We start from the raw sequence: 22521 nt of genomic DNA, 5'->3' as shown, positions 1-22521 counted from the left end.
AAGCTTAACGACGAGCGCATATTCGTGGGGATAGTGGACCCTGTGCGCGTCATCCTCCGTGAAGAAGATCGGGCCTTCAGTCCTTAGCCGCTTTGGGGGGTTCTGGTCTTCCCTTCCGACCTCGCAGACTGATGTCCGAGCTACAGCCGAGGTGTAGCCCGCGACGATCGATCCTCCGACGATCACATTGATGGTCCCCAGAACTGGTCTCTCTTCCGGGGTCTGCCTCTGCGGCTGTTCTGCTTGCTTGTTGCTTTGTTTGGGAGCATCTCTACTTTGTTCCCCCTGCCGACCTACTTTTTTATTATTATTCTGTACAAAATTTCTTAAGTATCCGCAACGGATGAGCTCTTCTATCTCGTCGTGGAGGTTTTTACAACTCTCGGTACTATGACCGTGATTTTTATGGGAGCTACAATACAAGTTCTTGTTGCTTACATTAGGATCCCCTCTCAGTCGGGGTGGCCACTTCACGTACGGGGCATCCTTGATCGCCATAAGGATCTCAGACCGCTTTGCGTTCAGGGGAGTGTAGTCTGTCCTCTCTGCTGGTGGAGCTCGGAAAGGCTGACCTGGCCTTTTCCCCCGAGCTAGGTCTTTCTTCTTCTTGTTGTCCCCCTGGGTCGAGGACTCGACTTCCCTTTTCCTTTTTTCGGCGACCTGCTCGCCCTTCTGGCTGATTTTCTCCTCCGTCCCTATAAACTGGTTCGCGAGCTTGAGGAAATCGGTTACAGTCTTTGGCCGATTAACCACCACGTGCCCCTTGAATTCTTTGTGCATGATGCCTCTCTTGGCCACTGTAAGCCGAACTACGGGGTCCAGGTCGGGTATCTGTAAACAAGCGTCATTGAACTGCTTGATGTAACTTAGGATAGATTCTCCTTCCCTCTAGACTGTGCCATGGAGGCTATCCTGGGTTCTCGGGCACCGCTTGCTAGTGACGAAGTGAGAAGTGAAGACTTGCATGAACTGTGCTCAACTTCTTATTGATTCGGGCGCGAGGTTCCTGTACCATGTACGGGCCACTGCTTTGAAAGTGGTGGAGAAAGCCACGCACATGCAGGACTCACTGGCCCTTGCTAGGTGCATCTGTGACTGAAAGGCGTCTACGTGATCATTCGGGTCGAACGATCCGTCATATTTGTCCAGGGGAGGTAGTTTGAAGTCCTTGGGCATTGGGATGACCAAGAGTTTGGGAGACAGAGGGGATGGTACAGAGAGGAGCGGAGTGGCTTTTATTTCACCCGAGCTTACCTCTTCGTCACCCTTGAGCTCGAGCAGGTTGTGTGTTGCAGTTCGGCGAGCTCGACAACGTCTCCGCTGCTTTTTTGCAGGCTCCGCTTTAGTGCTGCTGGCCTCGGTATTGTCAGGCACAATTTTCGCAGGGAGGGGGGCAGACAGCTGGTGATGGCTACGGATAGAGGGATCTTGCCTGGAGTCTGTAGCCAAGACCTCAAACTTGTTCTCCACAAGTGGGGCCACGAACTTGGAAAGCTGAGGTGATGCGGGCCTGGTAGGTTGGGACCCTCTCGACTTGACTGCGCGCGGCAAGGCAGGGGTGACTGGCCTTTCCTTCCTCCCGTGGGATGAAACTTGACTCTTGAGAGGATTCTGGGTCTGAGAGGTCTCTCCCTTGCGAGAAGGATGCTCATTCTGGCGGCGAGGCCGGACTTGTTGCGTGACTGGATGTCGAGGAGAGAGGGGCTGCTGGGTCTGAGGCAGCGGGGGAAACTGTTGCTGATAGTGATGCTGAGAAACTTGGTGCAGCACTTGCTGCTGATATAGTTGGAACTACTGGACCTGTTGCATCTGAGCTTGCATGGCTTGCATGCATTGCACCAGGTCTTCAAGCTGGTTTTGGGCTGTCACGAGGGGAACGAGGGAGGGTTCGGTGAAGGTTGTTCCAACCATGAAAGGGAGTGGAGCATTCACGGGTGCCATTGTCTAAGGAACGTTCAAAATGGGAACTCCATCTGCGGAGAGTGGGACGGTGAACTGTCCAATACACACCGCTGGGACTTGGAGTTGCTCCCCGGCGGTGCTTATTTCTGTGCTGCGTGCTGCGTTACTGGAAGAAGCCATGAGGACTGAAGTTTGCAAAGTTTTGGTGGAAGGGACCTGGAGTTGCTTCCCGGCGGCGCTCATTTCTGCGCTGCGTGCTGCGTTGCTGGAAGAAGCCACGAGGACTGAAGTTTGCAAAGTTTTGGTGGAAGGCTTTTTGAAAAGTTCCCATAGACGGCACCAAATGATGCAGTGCAATCTGGTCACTCCTAGCTGGCGGTGGCTTGGCTCTTAGCTGACGAAGGAAAACACCTGAGATGGAGAAGACAGTGAAGGATTCCTGGGGAGTTTGCCCGGCGGGAACACTCGGACGATCAAGTTAGAACTCTGAGAGAGAATTGCAGAGAATACAAGGAGAGCTGAGAGTGCAGATAGCGCGAAATCAATTACCTTTCCTCTCAGGGGGTTGGAGTCCTTATATAATGGTGTTCTGTAAAATCTGACATAACCACCTCTGATTCTCTGCCGTAGCCATTACTTACCAGGGTTACACAGGTCACTGTCGCAGGGTACGACTCTATCATATGGGGCCCCAGTTTTGGCAGGTACGGTTGTCAGGGGAGATCTTCCTGTGATACGCAAAGCTGCCTTCCTGTGAGCTACCTTGCATCGAGCTACCTTGTGCCGAGCTAAAGATGCCACACTGAGGTTATTCTACCTGAGGCAGCCTACTTAGGTCCGTCGGAAAAAATGTTAGGAGGCTCCCGAGCTCACCCCAAAGTGCCTTGAGCTCGGGAGATCCCTGTCTTGCAGTACCCTGGCTTGGGATGCCTGTGGAAGAATCTTAGCTCGGGGTGTTCCCTTCTCGAGGAGGAGCTCGAGAGCTCCCTTACTGTAGAGGAGCTCGGGATAATCGAAGTGTTCCCGGTGCCGAGCTGCCACGCTGGACTGGTCGCGCTGAGCTATCACTTATGCTGAGTGAGGTCGGGGCAAATCACCCTCCATCACTTGTATTTTGTATTATTTTTATATATATTTATATTGTAGGTTCAGTTTGGAAGGAGTATAAATATAAATATGTACAATACAAATATATATAAAATAATACAAAATATAAGGTTTTATACTCTACATATTTGCATGTATACTCTTTCCAAAGTGAGTGGTACATATTTGTAATTGTGCCTTCATTCTAGGTTTATAGAGTTGGACGAGATCACGACAATTCTTCACCGTTTGGCCGTCGCCGGTAACGAAAGTAAGCATACATACTATTTCTCTTGTTTTTCCTCCCCATTTTCATGAAGAAACTCATCTCACAGTACCATCATTCTAGGTTTTTGGAACAAATTGCCTGAAGCTTCATCCATTTTTCTCGTTGACTAAAGCCTCAAATCACAGATTTAGGAGGTTGGAATCAAATGTACGAGGCTGAAAGCGCTATTTAACAAATATCTAATAATTATCAGTCGTGAAAATGCTATTAGGAAGACTGCGAAAATACACCAAGCTGAAACCATTGGTTAAGGTTATTGTTCAAAATACTGAAGGAGCAGCAAATGGCAAAAATATACGAGTAATACTTGCCATTATTCATGCTGAAGCGTTGGATCTAATCCAACAACAAATTTAACCGTTGGTTTGAATTTTATTGGTAAACAATGTAAACTGGTCATATGAAGAATCTGGGCCGTTGTTGGCATTAAACAAGTGGAGGATATACAATTAACATGCATCACTATATTCCATACCACCTGCTAAGACATGAGAAACGGTGGTAAAAATCACCATACCAAACAAAAAATCGTTGTTCCATGCTTACTGGCACAACAGAGCCAAACAGCGAAATACTTGAAAAATGGATAATACATGCTAGTTGGGCATGTAGAGTGGCTTGAGTGCCTGAATAGATGTGTAAAACGGGCCGTGCCGCTCTCCCTGGGATAATTTACGGGGGGTCGACCTGGCACGGCCCATGGCCTAAGCCTGTGCCATGGGCTAAGTTGGTTCGTGGGCTAAACCTTGGGCCAAGTCGAGCTGTGGACCGGGACAAAGCTCTTTATTTAAAAAAGTTGAAAAAATTTAAACTTTTAATTTTATATAAATTTTGATGTACACAATTGCTTATATATACAATAATTAAATAATATATTATATACAAATATATTTCATATAAAAATATATATAAATATTATATATCTATATATTAAAACAAGGCAGTGAAGAAATTTTCTCCTTTTTTTTCAAATTTGTATTTTTTTATTCCATGTCATTTTGAAACAAACAATGAGATGTGCTTTCCCAAAACTTAAATAATCTCTTATCTCAAAATTTCTCCTAAACTACCTCCCCCCACTTTCTCCAAAATTATCTCTAATTCCTATTTATCCTCTCCCCTACTTTTTATCTATATCTATCTAAAGAAAGTTTCAATTAAAAAATTTAAGAATTATTTAAATATTCTAACAAAATTATATAATAACTTTAAAATATTTATTAGAAACACAAAAAATAATTTTATATTTTTTACAAAATATATCACAAAATTATGTACTAACAATTTTATGTTTTCTGGATTATCAATTTAAATGTTTTTCAAATATTTAATAGTATATAATATCTTTAAATAATTAAAATTAAAATAACAAAAAAATATAAATATTTTATAGATTATTTAAATATTTATCTTAACTAGGTTTTAAATAGTTAAAATAACGGAATTATGTAATAAATTAAAAAAAACTCTAAAGAGTAGAAATATAATTATAACATAATATTGAAATTAGTAATAATTTAATATTATTACATAATATTGTAAATAACTAATTTCATTTATATCAAGTAATAATTTGAGAAAATAACTTAAAAAAAATAATATTTATAAATTATGATTTTAAACTCCTAATCTGTATTTATTATATACTTATATATACTAAAATTAATATTTATTATATTCCAGTAATTATTTATTGTATTTTGTGATAAATGTATTTTCAATGATTATGTATAAATTTATTTTTTTTTGTTATTTAACAGAAAACTTTAAGTAATTATTGGAGATTAAACTACTATTATTGAATTTTTAAATTTAATTTATTGTACTTATTGTATTTTTGTTATAACTTATTGATTAATTAATATTTATTAGAGATTAAATTATTATTTGATATTATATTATTTATTGACTAAGTTAATATATTTTAGTACTTATTGTATTTTTGTAATTGTTGTAATTATTGTATTTTTTCATTATCAATATATTTTCAACAATTGTGTATTTTTGCTATAAATTTTCAATAATTATTGGAGATTAAACTATTGTTATTTATAGGAGATAAGACTATTAATTTAGCTAAAATTATGAGCGTTTGTGAGTTGGTTTGGTCCGGCTTGGTCAAGTTGTGGAGTTGGTCAGCTGAAATCGATTGACCTTTTGTGAAAATCGACCCACTCAAGTTGTATCGGTTTTCACAAAAGGTTAGTCAATTTAAAAGATTTAAACTTAAAAATTAAATTAAATTTTAAAAATTACAGTGCAATTATTAAAAAATAAATTTAAAAATTAGATTTATAAAATAAAACATTTTAGACTATGAAATATTGGAAATTTCTCACTTTTTCAAATTAAAGATTATATTTAAAATATAAAGTATTAATATATATCCATGGTTTGGTCATTTGATTTTGGTCGGTTTGCAAAATGCCAAAGTGAAACTGATCCAACATGGTTGAATTGGGAAATTTTTGAACCAAAGTCAACATAATATATTAGAAAACCGACCAACTCGAGTCAAGTCGATCAGGTTGGTTAGTTTCATAAGTTTGATGAATAAACATAACTGAAATTAATTATTGTTATTTTTGTATTATAAAAAAATTATTAAAAATAGTATATAAAATATGAATAATTATTTAAAAAGTTGAAAATATAAAACAATTGTATACTTTATGTGTTTGTATTAGGATCATTTAGTAGAACACACCTTAGAGTTTTACATATTTACTTAAGCCTACCTTATAGTTTTCATTTTAATAAAATATCTCATATATTTTACAATTTATTTACTTAATCAACCTTTCATTAAGGAGTGTTTGTTTTGTCATTAGGGCTATGATTTTTTATTCCAAAAATACCCTTATCACTTTTTTGTATAGAAAACAAAATTGACCAAATATAACCAATAAAGTGGTTTCCCGTGTCTTATTAGCGGCAAAATTGATATTTTTATTTTTATTTTCTTTTGATAAAATTTATTTAAATGAACATTAGGGTCGACATTGTCATTTTCCACTGTCGTCTAATAGAAGATTGATTAAATCCATAGTAAATTATAAGTGGTGTTTTAGTAAAATACAAACTATAGGGTAAATTTTAATAAATCCATGAAAGTATAAGGGGTGTTTTAGTAAATGACCCATTCTATTATTTAGCTTTCGCTTAACAAATCCCGTGCATCACACGGGTCTCCGCTAATATATAATTATATTATATAAAATTATATAAATAATATATATGGGCCATGCTAGGCCGGGCTGACACACGGGCCACGGGCGGCATGACCTACTTAATCGTGCTGTGTCGGTCCAGCCTGTGGACTATCATGTCAGGCCATGCCAAGCTAGTCCAAATTTGTGCCAAACCACAGGTGGCACGACCCAATTTACACCTCTAACACAAAGATTCTCTCTAACAAAAAAAAATACAAGAAATAGAAGCTATAAGAGAGCTCAATGAGAGATAACTATTAATTTGAGGTTTCAACATCCTTGGGAAATTGTTAGAAAGTGAACTGGGTTTCCTCAAATGATTATGTAGATGGTTTGGTGGGAGCTTTTATTTTATAATATTTTTACTTCAATGAGCCTTTGGCTTCATAGGTGTAAATTAAACTGTTACAATATAACAATGTAACTTTTATTTATGGCTAAAGCAAAATTCTTATAACACAGATGAGAAAGGACCCAAATCTTTATTATCATAATGGGGAAAAACACCCAAAAGCACGCAAAGCCCTATTCGCAAAAGGTAAAGCACCCAAAGACACGCGAATCCCTATTGACGGTATTGGTTCTTTGTACAATCTGTTGGCTTGAAAGATACCTTATGGTTTTTAATGTCATAGCCAACCAAGAAGTTCATCTGAGACAAGAAGCCAAAGATGGCAGGACCAACATAGGGAAGCATGGTGAAGCAGACGAGATCATCTTCCCACCCAATAAAAGTATTCAATGGAGTCAGCTTCACGTCGGCGCCGGTAAAATGAACGGCGATGGTTGGTAAAACAATATCAGCTGTATTCTCATAGCACAAGAGGAGGATCCCATGGGGGTCAGGAACTGGTTCGCCATCAATTGCATCCTTCAACGCCGATAACACCTGTTGATAGAACTCAGGTGGGAGAAAGGTTAGGGTTGTGCCTGAGTCGATGATAATGTTTCCTTCATTCTTCTTGCTTGCATTTGACGATGAATGCTTGTATTCCAACTTCTTGTCTCCAACACTAATGCCTTTGAGTGTAAGATAGTAGAATGTTGCAGGGTTTTTCGAAAGCATAGGAGTTGAAACTACCCCTTCACCTGAAACTGTGGCTTCACTACCGAAACTCATCTTGCTCGTCTGGTTCTCTGCAGATATTGGCACCAAGCAGTAGGAGAATTTTCCATCAATCGATGAACCCAATTGGGTAATTAGCGATAGGGAGCCTTTGCCAAGGCCAATGATACCAGAGCCTCCTTCTTTAAACGTGCCATTGTTGCGGTGTCCACACCCAAACACCATCTTAGGGAGAGCGACAGGCTGACTGGTAGTGGTCTCCATGGTGAATGTTTCAGTAGCAAGATTTCCATTAGTATAAGATTGGTCTCCATATTGATACGCGTAAACGCAGAGGCTTGAGTTGCAGGCCCTAACAGGTAGCTCTTCACAGGGTTTTGATGAACATGGCAAGTTCCTGTACGTTGAAGACCTTTTAGGGTCGAAGAGTGGAGTTCTTTGTTTGTAGCAACCAGAACAAGGTTTACACTGTGTCCATATGAGGTCGCTACCGGTGTCAGCAATGGCGAGGATTTGTACAGGTGGTGTACCAATTGCGAGTTTCATTAGATACTCACCATTGTTAAGTGTAATGGATGATTGAATGGAATTGTTCTGAGAAAGCGCAGATGACTTGAACCGACTGATATGGGTTATCGACCGACGAACAGCATTCTGCAATCGCTCTGAAGGAGAACGGGAAGGATTGTAAAATGGAGAGAGTGGCGAGTCACGGTGGATCAGATCAATGGTAAAACCACCATGGTCGGCTTGTGCTAGAGAGAAGCTAGTGTACTGGTAAATGCAAATGACAACAATTACAATACACAAAGGTGTAAACATGGTACTTTCAGAGAGAAGGGGGGAGTGGGTTTTCATAACTTATAGCAGCAGAGTGATGGATGAGGATATAGAGGATACAGAGTTATACCTGGATAGTTTTGTTGTGATATTAATTGAGTGTAGCTTTCATTTACTGTATCGGTTATGTCTTGTCAGGCATATTTGCAAAGTTCTGGTTGGCTTCTTTTTCGTTGTTGAAGCCTCTGCAAGCTTACGGGAGTGGTTTCATTATGGCTGAAACGGCTGAACTGAATGATTTATTGCTTCCCTTTAGTGAATTAAGTTAAACATTCTATAGACCCAACTTCAGTTTCAATCAGTAAAGAGATGACAGCCTCTTCTATAAGTAATTCACTACTAAGGTAGCGTTTGGAAACAATGCAAATAAGTGTGAATGCAAATATGTAGAGTGTAAATCGGTTCACATAAATTGGAAAATTGAGTTAGTTTTGCATTGACAAATTTAACTTCTTACCAAACAGACTTTTAGTTGTAATGGATGAAAACATGAATTCCAATAAAGCATATGCTTTTTTTTAATCAAAAGCCCACTTGAATGCAAATTTACTTCTTTTTTATTGATATAATTTTACATCTTATTATCAATGTACATATGCATTGGTCTGTCATTTGTCGATGCATAAATATAATGTTGCCAAACACAAACAAAAGTGAAATAGAGTACAAATTTACCCTGAAGCGAGATTTACACCATTTTGCATTGTTTCCAAACGAAGCATAAAGGATCGAAGCAACATGTGATTCCCTTCAGACACTTTATTTGTTATCCTTTTCTTTTTCTTTTCTTTTTTTGACAAAGAAAACAAAGCATCCATTAATTGTATTGGATGAAGATAAGGTTCGCGAGAGTCCTAGGAGATCCCGGATCTTTATTTTGTATATTTCCTGTACAATTAGGATTTAGAAGTTTTGTTTTTCTTTTTGGATTAGGAAGTCTTTTGGTTTTTAGAAAGTTTTGGGGAGCAAGCCTTTCATTTTAAAGACTTGAGTTCGGATCCTAATATAATATCATTTGGCTTTTCAAATCTGTATCATACCCCATTAATGGCCATGGATATTGGGATTTGAAAGGTTATGAAAACATAATTAATGAGACATCAATGACAGAATTAAAATATCAAAAGACTTAAACCTCCCTTCACATTTATCATAAATACTAAAACCTCCCATCTTTTTTTTGATTAGCTTGAGAGTTACACAGGCTGAGAAGAAGGAACACCTAAGATATCTGCTAATACAAGATGTTTGAGATTGTGATGATGGACTGTGAGCTCAAGCTCGGCTCAAGTAAAAAATTCATAAGCTCGAGCTCGATTTTGAGAAAAAATGTTTTATAAAAATAAAAAATGATATATAAAAATATTTTTTATTTGATATTTAAAAATTAAGAATTATAATAATTTCATTATATATATATTCGAGCCGGCTCGCGAGCCTCATGAGCCAAGCTCTAGTTGGCTCGAGCTCGGCTTGAGCTTTTTCATGAGCCGAGCTCGAGCAGCTCCTGAAAAGCTTGGGTCGTTGCCACCCCTAGACCCAATGGGACTAGCCCGAACTTCATAACCTCACCTTTATAGTTCCTTATCATGTATCCAAAGTTATAGAGCTCGTTAGTGAGACGGGATGCATCAAAATTGATCTTCAGTTTATCTTTTTTTGGAGGGTCCCATGAATTTTATCCGTATTGTTGATTTTTGAGCATTTTCTCCTTCACTCATCCCTTTTTCCTCTTATGCCTCCACGTATTCTTTGCAGTTTCGGAATGCTCATTCTACTATCTTAGGAGGTAGATAGCTTTTGTTTTAATTATACTAGCGGGATCCGTGCGATGCACAGGATTTATTAAGCGAAAGCTAAATAATAGTAAGGGTCATTTACTAAAATACCCCTTAATGTTTCATGGATTTACAAAAATCTACCCTATAGTTTGCATTTTACTAAAACACCACTTATAATTTGCAATGCTTCCATTAGATGATAGTGGAAAATGATAGTGTTGACCCTAATGTTTATTTAAATAAATTTAATCAAAAGAAAATAGAAATAAAATACCATTCTTGCCCTTAATAAGACATGAGCAACCACTCTATTGGCTATATTTGGCCAATTTTTTTTTTTGTACAAAAAAAGTGTTAAGGGTATTTTTGGAATAAAAAATCATGGGCCTAATGGCAAAACAAACACTCCTTAATGAAAGGTTGATTAAGTAAATAAGTTGTAAAATATATGGGATGTTTTAGTAAAATGAAAACTATAAGGTAGGTTTAAGTAAATATGTAAAACTATAAGGTGTGTTATAGAAAATGACCCTAATAAAAACACATGAGAATATATAATTGTTTTATATTTTCAACTTTTTAAATAATTAATAATTATTCATATTTTATATACTACTTTTAATAAATTTTTTATAATACAAAAATAACAATAATTAATTTCAGTTAGGTTTATTCATCAAACTGATGAAACCGACCAACCCGATCAACTCGGTCCGAGTTGGTCGATTTTCTAGTATTTTAGGTCGGCTTTGGTTAAAAAATTTCCCAATTCGACCAAGTTGGATCAATTTCACTTTGGCCATTTGTAAACCGACCAAAATCAAACAACCTAACCATGGATATATATTAATATTTTATATTTTAAATATAATTTTTAATATGAAAAAGTGAGAAATTTCCCATATTTCTTAGTCTAAAATGTTTTATTTCATATATCTATTTTTTAATAATTGCATTGTAATTTTTAAAATTAAATTAAATTTTTAAATTTAAATCTTTTGAACCGACTGACCTTTTGTGAAAATTGACCCAAACCGATACAACTTGAGTGGGTTGGTTTTCACAAAAGGTCAGTCAGTTTTAGCTGACCAACTCCCCAACCTAACCAAGTCAATTTGACTGGCCAAATAGCCTACGGCTAGACTGAATCAACTAATGAACACTCTTAATTTTAGCTAAATTAATAGTCTTATCTCTGATAAATAAAAATAGTTTAATCTTCAATAATTATTAAAAATTTATAGCAAAAATACACAATTATTGAAAATATATTGATAATAGAAAAATTCAATAATTACAATAGTTACAAAAATACAATAAGTACTAAAAATATATTAACTTAGTGAAAAAACAGTATAATCTCAAATAATAGTTTAATCTCTAATAAATATTGATTAATCAATAAGTTATAACAAAAATACAATAAATAGAATAAGTAAAATAAATTTAATTTAAAAAATTCAATAATAGTAGTTTAATCTCCAATAATTATTGAAAGTTTTCTGTTAAATAACAAAAAAAATGAATTTATAAATAATCATTGAAAATACATATATCACAAAAACAATAAATAATTATTGAAATACAATAAATATTAATTTTAGTATATATAATTATATAGTAAATACAAATTAAGAGTTTACAATTATTATTAATAAATACTAATTTTATTGAAATTTATTTCCTTAAATTATTACTTGATGTAAGTGAAATTAGTTATTTACAATATTATGTAAAATTATTAAATTATTATTAATTTCAATATTATGATATAATTAATTTTCTACTTTTAAGATTTTTTTAAATTTATTACATAATTTCTTTATTTTAACTATTTAAAATCTAGTTACGTTAAATATTTTGTTAGTTAAAATATTTTGTTATTTAAACTCTTAAATAGTATGTAAAATATTTAAATTTTAAAATATTAATTTTTTATTGAATTTAGTTATCCATAAAATCATAATTTATACTATTATTACATAATTTAATTATTAATTTTGTAATATATTAAATTATTATTAATGCCAATATTATGTTATAACTATTTTTCTACTTTGAAGAAATTTTTTAAATTTATTACATCATTCTGTTATTTTGACTTTTTGAAATCTAGTTATGATAAATATTTAAATAATCTATAAGATATTTAAATTTTTTTGTTTTTTGAATTTTGTTTATTTTAATCTGTTACATATTATTAATTTTTTGAAAATCATTTAAATTGATAATCCAGGAAATGTAATTTAAATTGTTAGTACATAATTTCGTGATTTATTTTGTAAAGATATAAAATTATTTTTGTGTTTTGAATAAATATTTTAAAGCTATTATATAATTTTGTTAGAATATTTATCTAATTCTTAAATTTTTTAACCCAAACTTTCTTTAGATAAATATAGATAAGTAGTAAGGGAGAGGATAAATAGGAATTAGAGATAATTTTGGAGAAAGTGGGGGATAGTGGGGGAGGTAGTTTAGGAGAAATTTTAGGAGAAGAGATTATTTAGGTTATGGGAAAGTGCATCTCATTGGTTGTTTAAAAAATGACATGGAATAAAAAAAAATAAAAAGTTCATAAAAAGGAGAAAATTTCTTGACTGCTTTGTTTTAATCTATCTATCTATCTATCTATGTATCTCTCTCTCTCTCTCTCTCTCTCTTTATATATATATATATAAAGATTCTCTTGTGCCTCTCTTTTGAAAATGGACTAAGACATGCCTTATTGGGTGACATCATCAAACATAAACCTCTCCTTCCTTAACAATCCTTTTGCAATTGATATGATGAACAAATAAAAATTTGTAAAAACCTATGTTTGTCCTTATCCAAAAGTATTGAAACCCAATTGTGATCGGTCAATCTCATATGCTATCTGTGTTTTCTTTTTTTTCCTCAATTATATGAGTGATATATAATTTAGTTTTCAGTAAAAAACCAAGAATATTTCTCACAAGTCAAGATATGCAAGAAAATAACAGCTTTAGTAGCTTAATAACTAATGAGTTATGGAGATTTTTGATAAGTATGGTTTTTGAAGAACGATTGGCTATGCCCATAATTACTTTGCAAAACAAAAGAGAATGACCCCAAGCGGTGCCAATCCACTTCATAACTGATGAGTCATGGGGAACAGATGGTTTTTGCCTCATGGGCTGACTAGTAGGCCTACCCGCAGTTGAGTGCTTTCCCTTTCCCTTGTGGTAATTAATCATTTATCATGTCTTTTCTGTAGTATAGATTTTTCTAGTTTTATATGAATTGAAACAACTAAAACAAATCAATATATAACCTAAAAGCAAAAGGGGGTATGGAAACCCCCTTTCCTTTCGCGAAATGGAGTATTTCACTTCACCAAAGGGAATCTTAATGTGCGAATACTATAGCAGTTTGTGTGACATATTTGCTTGCTTTGACATGAGTTCAACACGGTGGTGTGTATGGATGGGTTCCTCCCCCATAGCATCTTTTGTCATGAAACTCTAACCATTAGATTTGGGTGGTTAGGTATGAAGTTTTGTTTAGTGATGTAAACTACGTGAAAGATATGAAAGTTGTGGTTTAATGATATCTTCTTAGTCCATTGATTTGAAAGATAAGTTATTTATAAATTTATTTAGGTGTCGTTTGGCAAGTATTTTTTAGAAGATCTTCTAACAAACTTGATAGTCAAAAGATGATGTGAATTTTTGCATTAAGATCTTAATAGCTTGAAGATCGTTTAGTTAGGGCACATCTTCCGTTGTGAAGATGAACAGAAAAAAGGTGTAAAACACCATTTCGAGCTTCCTAAAAATAATCCAAAATGGGCTTCTAATGTCTTTTTGGGGTTACATAAGCTACCGAACTTCTAAAAAGACAACAACCCACACAAAAAGACGTGCCAAATGAGGCTTTATTAAAACAAAAAGACCTTAAAAGAAAAAGACATTGTCTTATCCGTTGCATATGTTAGTACTTTGAATTTAAAATATTTATTTATTAAAATCAATATATAACCTAAAAATGAAAGGGCATACGGACGCCCTTCTCCTTTTGTGAAATGGAATATTTTGCTTCATTAAAGAGAATCCCAACGTGTGAATACAATAACAGTTTATGTGACATTTGCTTGCTTTGACACGAGTGCAGCTCAATAGTGCGATGATATCTTCTTAATCCATTGATTTGAAAAATATATTATTTATATATTTATTTATTAAAACAAAAAGACCTTGTCTTATTGCCTGCATGTACTTTGAATTGAAAATATTTATTTATTATAATTAATATATAACTTAAAAGTGAATGAGTGTATGAATGCCTCCTTTCCTTTAGTAAAATGGAATATTTTGTTTCACCAAAGGGAATCCCAACATGCAAATACTATAGTAGCTTATGTGACATATTTGTCTGCTTTAACATGAGTGCAATGCGGTGGTGTATGTGGATGGGTTCTTCCCCCAAATCATCTTTTGTCTTGAAATTCCAACCATTAGATTTGGGGGTTAGGTATGAAGTTTTTTTAATGACTTAAGTTATGTAAAAGCTGTGGTTGATGATATCTTCTTAAACTATTGATTTGAATGAAATATATTATTTGTATATTTATTTATAAAAACAAAAGACCTTGTCTTATCAGCTGCATATGCCAGTACTTTGAATTGAAAATATGTATTTATTATGAATGCCCCCTCTCCTTTCATGAAATGGAATATTTTGCTTCACCAAAGGGAATCCCAGTGTACAAATACTGTAGTGGTTCATGTGAATAATTGCTTGCTTTGACACAAGTGCGATGCGGTTGTGCACGTGGATGGGTTCTTCCTCCAAAGTATCTATTGTATGTATTTGGTTCCATTTATGTTTTTTCATTCAAAGTTTGTACTTTATTTGATTGCAAAACCGAAAAAATTAATAATTACAATCTTTTATGACAAATAAGCACCACTAAGAGCCACATTAATGTAACTGAAAAAACGCCTAATCGTTTATGGAAGCTTTAAAATATAACTTCCCCAAATGGTAGGCGTGCATAAAAACCGAAGTCCACTTTTATCATTCTTGATGCATATGGAATAGCATGAGAGAAAAACGAATGAAGTGGCATCCACGTGGCAGCGTTTATTAAATAAACACCCACTAAACCAAACATCCTCATTGTCAAATGGCCTCTCCTTTCGTGAAAGAGAATATTTCACTTCAGCAGTTTGTGTGACATATTTGCTTTCTTTGACACGAGTGCAATGTGATGGTGTGTCCCTCCCCCAAAGCATCTTTTGCCTTGAAACTCCAATTGTTAGATTTGGGGGGTTAGGTATAAAGTTTTGTTCAGTGACATAAGATACGTGAAAGTTGTGGTTGATGATATCTTCTTAATCCATTAATTTGAAAGATATATTATTTATATATTTATTTATTAAAATAAAAAGGCCTTAACTTTAACATAAGTGGTGTTTTAAAAAAAACTTTAGTTCAAGTCATAGTTAAAAGAAAACTTCAACATAAGTTATTTTAGCAATTTTGGGATCTCTTTTGGCCATTTGGGATCTTTTTTGGCCATTTATTAATTTTTTTTCTTATACTTTTCTATTTTTTCTTGGATTTTTAATGTTATATAACATCCTAAAAACATTTTTTATGATTTTTATTATTGTTTAATTTGACTAGTGAGCAATAGTGGAAGATGTATTTTTTTTTTATTTTTACTATTTTTACCTTTGTTAAAATATTATGGTCAAAGCTGACGATCTCAAGATTGTTGGCTTAGGCCTTTAGACCACCGTCCTTGATCTAAGGCGGTGGTCAAGCGTTCGCCCCCTAAGCCACTGCCACCTTAGATCTGAGGCGGTTCGAAATGCGCTAAAGTGGCGGTCAATCAGAACCGCCGGCTTAGCATCAATAAAGCCGACGGTTCGAACCACCGCCTTAGGTTTTGTCAAATGCCGCTTGGGCTAAACTGGCGGTTGGTTGACCGCCGACTTTGATATTGCTTTTTTTTTTATTATTTTTATACTAGGTTAATTGCATCATTTTTTGTACCTACACTTTAATTCTAGCATTCATCACTTTAATACATGTTTAACACAAATCTCATGACAATTGATATATTATAAACAACTTAAATAAAAAATGCAATTTAAAGCAAAATCTATTAATTTACAAAAATAATTGCTATAATATCCAAAACAAATTGTTCAAATACAATATCCAATTAACATATAAAAAAATACAAGGACTTCAGAAACATTCAATTTGTCAAATAATGTAGCACATCTTCCAATGCAAATCCACTTAAACATATAAATTGTTAGAAAATATAAAGTAAACGAGATATTGATAAAAATAAATATTTACCTATGCAAAATATAATGCAATCCTTGTTGGCCTCTTGGATTAAAAGAACAACTATAATATTAACATGCCAAAACGCCCCACGCAATCCTTCCAAATTTAGTGATGGCAATGCAAGCATTGAATATGGCAAGAAAAAACAACAAGAATGTTGTCCAGATGTAAACCCTGCAAAGAGAAATTATCTTAGTAAGATCAATATGGTATATAAAATTCTAAGAACTCAAGTATTGAATTATGAAGAAGTTGCTTCTTATTACCATCCAATCCTAGCTAAGTCTAAGTCCTTTTCCAAATCTACCCTTCCAGTAATAAGATCTGTTAGAATTTAGAGAATAAACATAGAATGTTGGTTCCTCAGCTCAAAAGAAGGGATAGGTGGCACATTATGGGGGCTCAAACCTATCTATGGGCCGGTCCTTTGTCCTTAGAATATATACAAGGCATCACGAGGTAATTTTCATTACCTTGCACCCTAATTTTCATTAGCTTTTCTAGCCCTATTATTAATGATAACTCCAATATATACAATATAAAATATTTTAAATGCATTAGGAAATTTGTCAAGATATACTCCAATAATATTTCATATCAGTACCCATGGAAATGGAAATATGTTGAAATATATAGACATTTTCAACCATGAACAAGATGAGAATGTTGATGGATTAGTGAAAAAGTTAGAAAGAATTAAGTGCATTGAAGAGAACCTAGGAGTAGTTCCAATTAGTGACAGGATGAGTAAAAGTTGACCAAGATGGTTTGATCTGGTGCATATATGACAATAGGAGTAATTTGATACAAGTAGAAGGTTCTAAATGAGCATGGAGAATACCAAGAAAAGCATGGGTTTAAGTGCTGAAAATAATCTAAGGGCGTATGATTTGACATGAAATTTGGCTCCTGATACATAATAATGACAAAAGACGATTCCTGTAACCAATCCTAGAAAGTTGGGGATAAATGATGATCTGAGCTTTGAGGTAGTTGTACAAAACAAAAGATATACCCAATTCTTTCTGAAAATTGAACTACAACATGATTATCATGCCTTAACCAGGAATGCATGTGCAAGCAAGAAAGCATGACACATAAAGATGTGAAAGTAGTACACATACTTGAATGAACAAGTCTTCTGGTATTTGCTTTTAGCTTGTCAATAGCTTCTTCTAAGATAATTTTATAATAGTCATCATTAGAGAAATCCAAATTTAGAATTTAGAGAATAAACATGGAATGCTGGGCAGGGAGCCTACCTCCGTTCTGATACGAGAAGGAGCCCAAGCCCTCCTACATCTGTTTGATGCCACCAAATCCTTGACATGCAAGCAGCTCACATCCAATTTGTGGTTGCTGTAGTTAATCCAATCCTCATAATCCCCATTATCCTCTTGTCAGAGTAAAATGATCTCCCAGTGCTGTTTGCATATGCCGAGGTACCATAATTGAATGACTTCCTAAAACTAGAATCTCCCTTCCCATCCTCCAATTTTTCATCATCAAAATCATCAAGGGAGTAATGGGTATATACAATCAGCACCGTCACTCCTTGTAGAGCACCTGTCCTCACTCCCCTCTTCCTCATGGCATGCCTTCTTAGATCTTTTAGTTGATACATGCTTTGTGAATATTTTTACTTTTCTTAGACCTGCTTTGAGAGCAAAAAAATCATTCCTCTCTGTTGAGATAGATTCTCTAGACCGAGGTGACAGTGGAACCGAAACTATCAATCTTGGTATTGTCTCTGCATGTTCTTGGGTGGTTCTTAATTCCAATAAGCTGAGAGATAACTGTGATAAAAACAAATCTATAAATATAAAGAAAAATGGAAAGTCTAGAAAAATGAGATATAACTGGCAATTAGAAAAAAAAAAAAATATAATCAAAAGCACATACACAAAGAGAGGGTTGAGGATCAACATTGCCACTAAGCGGAATGAGAGGGACATTTATTTCAAGCTCTTTCTCTTCAGCTGCAGAAGCAAATTCAGCAATGTTTAATAATGCTGTACCAACAACTCGAACCTTATTCTTTGGTCCTGGTTTCAAAACCTGAACAAAGAACCAATCAGTTACATTAAATAAGAAAAAAAAAAAAAGAAAATATTTAGCATATCAAAATCAAACAAGAAGAAGTTAACACAGTACCAGAAGCACAAAGTTGCATACAGAAATCTTTTCTTTCATAATCAATGTAAAACATACCAACTGCTAGTAATGCTTCTAGTTTTTATGGGTTAAAAAATGTACATATTTAATGATCATAAACAAGGGGAAAATTTTTCAAAATCCCCAAAACCAAGTTAATCTAATTAAATCCAAATGAAGTCATGCAAAATCAATTTTCTTTTCTTCATTCTTTATTTTCTGTTTAGCAATATTCTCTCTTTTACTTCTTTCCCTTTTTTTTATTGATAAATGAATATAAAGTATTTACAAGCTCCCCTTTTTGACAATTAACACAATGCTTAATCTTTGATAGCAATGAATACTACATGAGATTTAAGTACACCGAATCAGAAAATTTTCAAGTAATATGCTTCACCAGTCTGGGTAGCCAAGTTGGTAAGATTCCAGGTAGAGGACATTTGGACAATCAAATAGAAGATATCAGCAATATTCCAACCATCCAATACTAAACGCAGAAAAAAAAAACCAATTTATTTCATTAATCCATTTTCTGCCAATCATGAAACATATTCACAACAAATCCCAACAATGGTGATCTCAAATACCTAGCAAAAAAGGAAGGTTCTTATATCCAAAAAAGTACAGTAAAGCCGTGATATTCAACCAAAACAATAGAAACTGCAACACATCGAACAGAAGCCTAGAATAGCATCAAAAGGATAGAACTAAATCTAGAAATTGGATATAAATGTCACTAATGCAATATGAAATTCCAGTTACTAAAAACACACAACCAGGAATATGGGTGCCCTAAACATAATCAGAAATTCCAATTAAAATCTATATAAAACACTAACGACGTCCCACTCCAATTGGGTAAAACAAAACTAATGAATTTCTAAGATTAAGAAAAAAGAAAAGAGACAAATCCTAGATAAAAGGTCAGAAGATTAATTTATCTTAAAAATATAAACTTCCATTTCAATGGAAAAATGGCTTTCAAAATATTCAATGGAAAAAATCACTAAATTCATTAATTTGAGAGAAAGAAGCTAAAAAAAAGAAAAAAAAAATCTCTCACATGAAATAACCATACAAAATATTGTCAAAATTGGTATGTTTCTCACAATAGAAGGTATACTTGATCCAAAAAACACTGGAGAAGATGCGAATGACCATTAAAACCTAATCTTCTCTAATGAAAACACAAAGAAGATGGAGAGATCGAAAAAACTGGAAAAAAGAACAATTTGATCAAAGGCAAAATAAGATTGAACAACAAACGCTAATCTTGTTTCATTGAAACCCCACAAAAATGGAAAAGGGACTAAAAAAAAAGAGTAGAGAAGGGGAAAAACAAAGACTGACAGAATAGTAGAAGAGAGAAACTCAACCAGTTAGTGTTGTTCGATCAAAAGCTAAGAGAAACTCAACCGGTTATGGACAGTAGGAGAGAGAGAGGGGGGCGGAGAGATTACCTATTGACTCCGATGTCGTTATTGGATGCCATCCGGTGGTGAAAGGTCTGAAAGACAGAGAGTGCACGCAAGAGGGAGAGAGAGAGCAAGGAGAGAACTCAATGTTCGAGCCAATATTGAAACCCTATTCAGGAAAGTTTCAGAGATTGAGACGAGAGAGAGCAAAAGAGACAAAGGGAATAAAGAGAGAAAGAAATGAGATTACCTAACACCGGTGTCGTCATTGGGTGCCGACCGGTTGTCACTGTGGTAAGAGGTCGACTATTATCAGTATCAACAACAGAGTAGAAAGACGAGAGAAACGAGACAGAGGACGTGAGTTGCAGAAATAAAAAGAAGATGAAACGCGGGAATGCAAAGTTTTGGCATTTTAGGTTTTAGACCGGCTCAAATCTGGTTCAAACAAATAAAACGTCGTGCTAGGTGCCATTGTGCCAAAGACCGCCGCTTAGGTTTTAATTTAGTTTAGCAAGCGGCAGTCTTTTTTAGAACGCCGGCTCTAAACCGCCGCCTTAACCTGTTTTTCTTGTAATGGTGAACTTAGATCAATTAATTAATTTATATGTTTTAGTATTCTTTCTAATATTACTAGTAGCTTGATTTTGATATCTTTTCACTATTTTCTAATTTTTACCTTTATTAAAATATATTTAATTTAATCAACTACACTTGGATCAATTAATTAATTATGCTATACATGAATCAAAATAGAGAGAGAGAGGGTTATGTGGGACACGATGAATCAATGCGGCCTAGTATCAAGAAAGAGAAGAAAAGGGGTTGTGTAGGGCTTGATGGGGCCAGATGTAAGAGAAAGAGGGGTTATGTGGGACCTGATGGGGCTTGGTGTTAGAGAGAGAGGCTATGTGGAACCCAATGGGCTTGATGTTGGAGAGAGATAGGGTTGTGTGGGATCCAGTGAGGGCCAATGTCATGAGAAAGAGAGAAAGAAAGTGGTTATGTGGGACTCGATGTAATAATGAGAGAGAGAGGTTTAAAATGACAAATAAAAACTAGCGAGATACAATAACCAACTAGCCCTATCACCTAAAAGGATCGTTTTTATTGAAGATATTGAATCCATGAGCACAGTTCAATTGATTTGTCCTGTCTCCTCACAACCACTTGATATAGTTAACTTAATTATTTAGATTAAATTAATTTATTTAATGATTTAAAAATAAGTTTAAAAATATAATTATTAACTCTAAAATTAATTAACAAGATCTTTAAAAAATACATTAAAATGAATTTAATTTATTTGACATAACCTATATTACTTATAAAACTTCAAATAGGGGGTCTTGGGCCTCTTGGCTTTACCGGACAACTTTAGCCCTATATCTTGAGGTCTCTAGAGGGTATATATGTAATTACAATTTGATAAAATGCTTTACATTAATTGAAGCAATTGAATGGCTTCGGTATTTGGGTAAGAAATAGTTAACTAAAGAAAATGGAGAGGTAGCGTATAACCTATAACTTATTGGTGGCGTTACTTTTGAATGGCAAAGGGGGTTGGTCGTTGCTTCCTTCACCTCAAAGATGAAAAGCGACCCATCTGGTTTCCATACGTATTTCTTTCTCCTAAATTTTCACAAGAGATCAGAAGAAAACAAAAACCCATCTTTGCAATTGTGGATCCTTTACTCAATTTTTTGTTTTTCTTTTGCATTGCACATTTTAATGAAAATTTCTATTTTTCTCCTCATAGACAATGCTCTTGTCACAATAACATTCCTTTACTCAATGCTCTTCACAATCTTCCTTGGGATTCAAGGCTGTTCATCGATACTTAGATTATCGTCTAAGGTATTGTAGTTTCCATTGATCTATTTTACTCCTTTTTGCTTTATCTTGACACTATTTTTTGTTGAAGTGATGATGAATTATCATAGTGCACATGTAATTTGAAGTGGGTCTTTCTATTTTCCAGTTTCTTGTTCTTTAGTTTTAACTGTTTTTGCACGTGAATTTCTTCAATGTTTTGTCTTCTTTTCAGGTCTTTGATGTTCAAGTGGAATTCGTTTGCATTTTGTGATGGGGGTATTTAATTTAAGTTCTAAAATCCTGTGATCAGGCTCAATTGATGTGCATTATATTGGGAGTAGTGATGGATATGTTCCCTTTTGAACTTTTCCGTTTCAGCAAGAATAAACTGGAAATAATATTTGAATTGCAACTCTTTGTTTCTTCTCTTTTCCAGTTCCTTTAGACATAATTTCATGTTTCTCCTTATGACCTTGTGGCTTTATATTTTATACACATTCTTATTGATTTCCTAGTCAATTCATATATTTCTTGTTTAAATCATAACGAGTCATTGCCTCTGGTAGTGTTTATTATGTAGCTTTCTCAAATCAACAGAGAGATATGAGGATAATTTACCTGAATGTATGAT

The 22521-nt window shown here is 34.4% G+C and overlaps 1 long non-coding RNA gene and 1 pseudogene across 2 annotated transcripts; both read right to left on the bottom strand.

Moving 5' to 3' along the window:
- Window positions 1–6838: 6838 nt before the first annotated feature.
- Window positions 6839–8714, bottom strand: LOC104588113 (aspartic proteinase CDR1 pseudogene; annotated as a pseudogene).
- A 7619-nt stretch (window positions 8715–16333) lies between these two features.
- On the bottom strand, window positions 16334–20600 carry LOC104588088 (uncharacterized). 2 transcript variants are annotated; one of them, XR_733724.3, is made up of 6 exons: window positions 20326–20600; window positions 20121–20244; window positions 18409–18564; window positions 17769–18302; window positions 17631–17681; window positions 16334–16680 (listed from the first exon to the last, which is right to left on the bottom strand). It is a non-coding gene; the product is annotated as an uncharacterized LOC104588088 (long non-coding RNA). The 2 variants fall into 2 exon arrangements; XR_733725.3 differs by lacking the exon at window positions 17631–17681 and having other exon boundaries at window positions 20326–20597.
- Between the last annotated feature and the right edge of the window lie 1921 nt (window positions 20601–22521).

This window comes from Nelumbo nucifera, chromosome 1, assembly GCF_055504915.1.
Source record: "Nelumbo nucifera cultivar China Antique chromosome 1, China Antique-T2T, whole genome shotgun sequence".
NCBI lineage: Eukaryota > Viridiplantae > Streptophyta > Magnoliopsida > Proteales > Nelumbonaceae > Nelumbo > Nelumbo nucifera.
This window is presented reverse-complemented; position numbering and strand designations above follow the sequence as displayed.